General features: G+C 46.7%; 1 protein-coding gene across 1 annotated transcript in view; it reads left to right on the top strand.

Annotated features, from left to right (window-relative positions):
• Positions 1-1,035: 1,035 nt before the first annotated feature.
• Positions 1,036-6,000, top strand: part of LOC138287264 (zinc finger and SCAN domain-containing protein 2-like) — a 29,698-nt gene continuing 24,733 nt past the window's right edge. Inside the window, exon 1 of the mRNA XM_069227624.1 lies at positions 1,036-1,140. The gene's annotated coding sequence lies outside the window, so the exon portion shown is untranslated. The remainder of the gene's footprint in view (positions 1,141-6,000) is intronic.

Here is a 6,000-nt window from a genome sequence, read left to right as displayed (position 1 = left end):
TATATGATAACATCTGCCCAGTTCTCTAAGCTTTGGTTTTTCGCATTTTGTAGTCTTGAAAGTGATTGGTGTGAGGCTGCTTCTATTGCTACTTTGATGTTATGGCTTGGAATGTGGGATAACGTACCACATCCTTACATTATAAGAATATAGCAAGTTACAGAGGAATTGCATGACTATACAGAGCAACGTGGCCGAAAAGAGGGCTCCTTTATATTATAGGTACTCGCAAACCTTTTTCCAGGGAACACAAAGTTTGGTAAGTGATGTAAATATAATAAATAATGGCATTTTTTTTATTTTTGCAGCAGAAAGAGGAAGGATGTAAATGCTTTAGTTACATGCAAGGCCGCTGGAATTATCTGGCAGAAATGACCAAATTATGCAGCAGGGCTGACCAATTTATGTGGCAAGAAAAGTCCAGTTATGCATTTAAACCAACAGCTCTAACTCAGACAAATGTGAGACCTATTGCATTGCAAATGCTTGTTTTACATTTAATAAATAGCAAAGAAAGAAAGCATGATATGAAGCCTCCGGTCCTGACATAGAATCCCTGACACGCCTGAGAAGAGCTTCCTGCATTCGCTGCTGGTGCTGACTCTGCCGCCGCTGGCCCGGAAGTGATTCTCTGGATCGGCTCATGAGGACCTCCAGGGTATTTTCTGTTGGTGCTGACTCTGCCGCCGCTAACCCTGGAGTGATTCCAGTGACATGCCTGAGGCGAGCTTCCTCGCATTCCGTACTCGTGCTGACTCTGCCGCCGCCGGCCCGGAAGTGATTCTCTGGATCGGCCCATGAGGACCTCCAGGTTATTTTCTGTTGTTGCTGACTCTGCCGCCGCTAACCCTGGAGTGATTCCACTGACATGCCTGAGGCGAGCTTCCTCGCATTCGCTGCTAGTGCTGACTCTGCCACCTCTGACCTGAACACTGTAATACTTCAAAGCCCGAGAGGCCCTTATCGGTATCCGTTGCTTGTGCTGTCGCTGCCCCAGCTTACCCGGATATTATACTCACGTGCCTCAGAGGAGCTTCGCAATATCCGGTGCTAGGCCTGACGGGCTCCGATCACCCGGAAGGGAATCTGTTCAGCAGTTCCTCGCAGAGGGTGAAGTGGAGATTTCCAGACCAGACTGAGGTGAGTCTTGGGGGGGCTCGAGGCAGATGGAAGCGGGGGGGACACTGCAACGGGGGTAGGAGGGCCTGGGGTGGGGGAGGAGGAGGAGCCGGTGCAGGAGGGGAGGAGGCGGCCACTGAAATGGGGAGGAGGGCCCGGGGTGGTTGGGGAGGTGGGAGAGGAGGAGGGGCTGGGGCAAAGTGTGTGTGGGGGGGGGGTGCCTAAGGGGAAGGGGCTGTTTCAAAGGCAGAGGGGCAGGAGGAGGGGCTGGTGCAGAGACGTTGATCTGTGTTGTTAGCTGTTGTGCCCCTTGGGGTGTTAACTCCAACAGCATCAATTATTGTGATGTCATCAGAGTCACCTACGACACTTCCTGGGAGAATTAAGTGACAACACTCATATGTTGTCACTTCCTGTGTTAGCATCAGGGTAAAGGGCAAGTGATGTCACTTCCTCTGTCCCTGGTATCTTGATGAATACAACATTTTCTAGCTTTGCGTTAAGAATTTTAGATTCTATTAAGGACACGGAGGCGAGGATTATGCTTCTCAATCTTTACTACTCAAAAAAACAGCAGCCGGTAAAAAAACAGTAAACACACACTAAATGAGGCTTTGAACCACGCCTCTCATAAACCACCAATAGTAGTCCAACACAGTCAATAAACTGGAGAGGCACAATCTGACTTCCTCTTTCTTTGTAAAAATTCAATACCACTCTCAGACCGTATCCGGAAAAGACTCTCCTGGACGGCTTGAAATCATCAGACTCATTGTCATTTCTGCCAAAAACGAACTCAGAAGATCCACAAAACTTTACCCCTGTTTGGAATCTGTTTCTGAAAGAGAAAACAATTATGAGACTCAAATCTAATACAACTGGTAAATTCAAGGAGGGGTAAAAATACCTTCATAACAATGCAAAGTATGCAATTAATTTTATTTACTGGGTGGGATAATCCTCGCCTCCGTGTCCTTAATAGAAACATTTTAAACATGGAGTCACTAGACCAATTGGCAGCTCTAAGAATATTTTCTAGCCTAGAACCCATAAGAAAAGCTTTGGATGCCATAGCACCTCTGGTGGAATGAGCACCATATAAGGACATATCAGTGTCTGCTTCTGACATCACCCACCGAACCCAGCGTGCCAAGTGGCAGCTGAAACCGGTTGGAAAGGTTTTTGAATGGATAGCAGAAGAGGTCCCAGAGGATCGGTTCTATAACTAGCAGTGCGTTCCTCATAAACCTTTATTCACTTAACCACACAGAGATTTGCATTATGAGGAAAAGCAGGATAATGAACAGTTTATAGTGTTTTTGATCTTGGATCCCACTGGATCCACTTCCCTTGGAAGGCACCAACCCACCCACTTTTTCCATGCCAGAGAGTATCTTTTGTGGGTGGACAGAGCCCAAGCTTGTCGTATAAAAGAGGTAGCTGAAGACGAAAGGCCTTGCACTTGTGAATGTCTCCCAATATATTCCAGGCCATGAGATGCTCTGATAGCAGAAGAGGATGAGGAAACAGAATCCCAGAAGGAGTTGAGGAAAGACCAGGAGCTGCAGAGGTAGAGCAATAGAGAGTTCTAGAAGAGATGGAAACCACGGTTGACTCTTCCACACTGGCGTGATGAGAACCACAGATGCTGCTTGGCGTCGCGTGAGCGCCGCTACTCTTGGGATCATGGCAAACAGGGGAAAAGCATAATTCATTTGTATTGACCCATCCTGTAAAAATGCGTCTGTTGCCAATGCCGATGGATCTGGTCTCCAGCCGAAAAATTTTGGAATCTGAAAATTGAGATGAGATGCAAACAGGTCCACCTGACACAGACCCGTCAAAGACGTGATTTTCTGAAACTCAGAAGGGTGAAATATCCTATCGCTGGAATCCTTCAGAAACTGGGAATTCCAATCTGCCACCAGATTGTCCTTGCCCGGAAGAAATTTCGCTATCACCATGATCTTCTGAGCTAGACATAGATGCCAAAAATCTCTGGTGGCAATCTTCGCCAAAAGGCGTGACCTGGTCCCTCCCAAATGAATGATGTATCTCACAGCGGACACATTGTCCATCCTCAGGAGAATGCAACAAGTGCTCTTGAGCGGGGAGAGGGATCTAATGGCGAACAAACCCGCTAGGAGTTCCAGACAATTGATGTGAAGCTAAAGCTCCTCTGAAGACCATCGACCTCCTGTCGAAAACTGTCCGCACCTCGCTCCCCAGCCCCAACGACTCGCATCTGACCCTGTCACAAACTCTGGTGACCCTCCAAAAATGGCTCTGCCGTTCCAGGCTTCCATATGAGAAAGCCACCACCGGAGTTCCTCTCGGGGTTCGAGAGGGAGCGGAACCAGATGATCGTCCGAAAAGCCCTGTTGAAGGTAGTGAATCTTCAGTCTCTGTAAGGCCCTGTAATGCAGAGGCCCTGAGAAAACTGCTTGAATCGATGAAGCAAGAAGACCCACAATCCGTGCTAGGGATCTCTACTGTCTGATTCGATAATGTCACTCTCAGTTCCCTATTGATCAACTTTTTTTTCTGGGAAGGAAGTAACAATTGAGCTTTCACTGAATCCACCTGGAATCCCAAGAATTCCATTTGCTGAGACGGTATCATGGATGACTTCTTGTGATTGATCACAAATTCTAGGTCCTGAAGGAGAGAACCCACCCAATGCATGTGAGTCAGCAACAGGGACTGATCTTGTGCCAGGATAATCATTTCATCTAGATAGATTATCAGGCGAATACCCCTCCCACGAAGGTGAAGATGAGTCGAAATCAGAATCCGCAAGAGGAAAAGATAAAGGAGTAGGAGAGTTAGAGGCATTAGCGTAGCATGTTCAGAAGTAGAAGGCAGAGAAATATGGGCCAACTTGCTAGCATGAGGCCAAAGTTGTTCAGCTGAGGGGATAGACGGAGATGACGTATCTCCAGAAGGAAATTAAGGTGCAGTAGGACATGCTAAATCATCAAGTCTTTTAGACAAAGGTTGGAGGGCAGAAGTAATAAGTTTATCTAAAGATTTCTGCACTGAGGAATCAATAACCTGTTCAAAACAGGGATCAAAATAATAATTCTCATCTTCATCAGGCTCATACATCTCTAAGCCTTGGTCATAAACTTAATAATCTGACATGATAAATGCCACAATCAGCTTCCTCAAGGGACGCTCAATACAAAATTCTACTGCAAAAAATATTTGCCAACCAATTCTTAATTATTGCAGTCCCAGCCTTCTTTGGTCAGGGGCGTCAAAATCAGAAGAAAGCTGCACTAGTCTTTAGGAACAATAAATCCTTGAAGGAAACAAAGCGATCCGATGGAGCACGGTTGTTATCTTTAATAATGTTCAAAACTCGTATGAGGAGGGAAGTTGACAAACGTCACTTCCCCTCCCAAAGACCTTGCGCGCGTGTGTAGCCCAATTGGGCTGTACTGTGCGTCTTGCGATGCGCTTCACTAAAGCGAACCGGAAGTCAGGCAAAAGCTGCCTGACCAACCGGTCGCGAACAAAAAAGAAAGGATTCCTGGACGCCTCCGATGAGGCGAATAACCGCTCCAGAAGTGGCTAAAGAAGACTGATTTCTGTCAGTGAACGCAGAACATTAATCGAAAGGGAACCAATTAAATAGATTACGACACTCGCAACACGCACCTAGACGCGCCCACAAGAAGAGGAGCGCGCGCTATCAACAGGAAGACACTACCATGAAAAACAAGAAATACTCCAAGAAATACAGAGTATACACAATACAACACCTTGAGTGAAATAAATCAATGAGATGGGGAGGCACTTATCTGACTGCGGAGCAGCAAAGAAATAGGAAGTCAGATTGTGCCTCTCCAGTTTATAGACTGTGTTGAACTACTATTGGTGGTTTATGAGAGGTGTGGATCAAAGCCTCATTTAGTGTGTTTTCTGTGTTTGCTGTTTTTTTGGGTAGTAAAGATTGAGAAGCATAATCGGAGCCTCCGGTCTTGACATAGAATCCAACAGCCTGCCAGGCCCTTCCAGATGAAGCAGGTTCACTACTTAACTAACTGAGGTTACTTCGTTGTAGACCTGGACTCTAGTCATCAGCATGTCTAGGGTAGTGAGTGACCCTGAGCCCTCATTATGATGCTTCTATGCCCTTCTGGTTTGATCTGTCAGACCCAGACACTCCCTACTGAAGCAGGTTCAGTACTTAACTAACTCAGGTTACTTGGGTATAGATGTAGACTCTAGTCATTAGCATTGCCAGGGCTGTGAGTGACCCTGAGCCCTCATTACGATGTGTCTGTGCCCTTCTGGTTCTATCTGTCAGACCCAGGCCCTCCCAGCTGAAGCAGGTTCACTACTTAACTCACTCAGGTTACTTAGTTATACACTTGGATTCTAGTCATTAGCATGTCCAGGGCCGTGAGTGACTCTGAGCCCTCATTATGATGCTTCTGTGCCCTTCTAATTTTAACTGTCAGACACAGGCACTCCCAGCTGAAGCAGGTTCATAGCCTCACTAACTCAGGATCCTTGGTTATTAATGTAGACTCTAGTCATTAGCATGTCCAGGGCAATGAGTGACCCTGACTCCACTTTATGATGCTTCTGTGCCCTTCTGGTTCTATCTGTCAGACTGGGGCTCTCCCAGCTGAAGCAGGTTCATAGGTTTCAGACCCATAATCTGCAGATCTGCCATGGTCATTAATCACAGACCTACACTCCAGTCCTGTGCAGGCCCAGACAGTGCCAGGGCAGTGAAGCACCCTTGACCTCATTAAGGTTTGACCGTGCTTTGCAATGTTCAAAAGACAAGAGGTTTCTATTCATCACCCAACAGAGCAGTACACAAACCGATAACATAGAGCTCCACCCAACCTTGAGCCAACATAT

This window comes from Pleurodeles waltl, chromosome 4_1, assembly GCF_031143425.1.
Source record: "Pleurodeles waltl isolate 20211129_DDA chromosome 4_1, aPleWal1.hap1.20221129, whole genome shotgun sequence".
NCBI lineage: Eukaryota > Metazoa > Chordata > Amphibia > Caudata > Salamandridae > Pleurodeles > Pleurodeles waltl.
The sequence above is the reverse complement of the archived record's forward strand: the minus strand, read 5'-3'. Positions and strand labels throughout refer to the sequence as shown.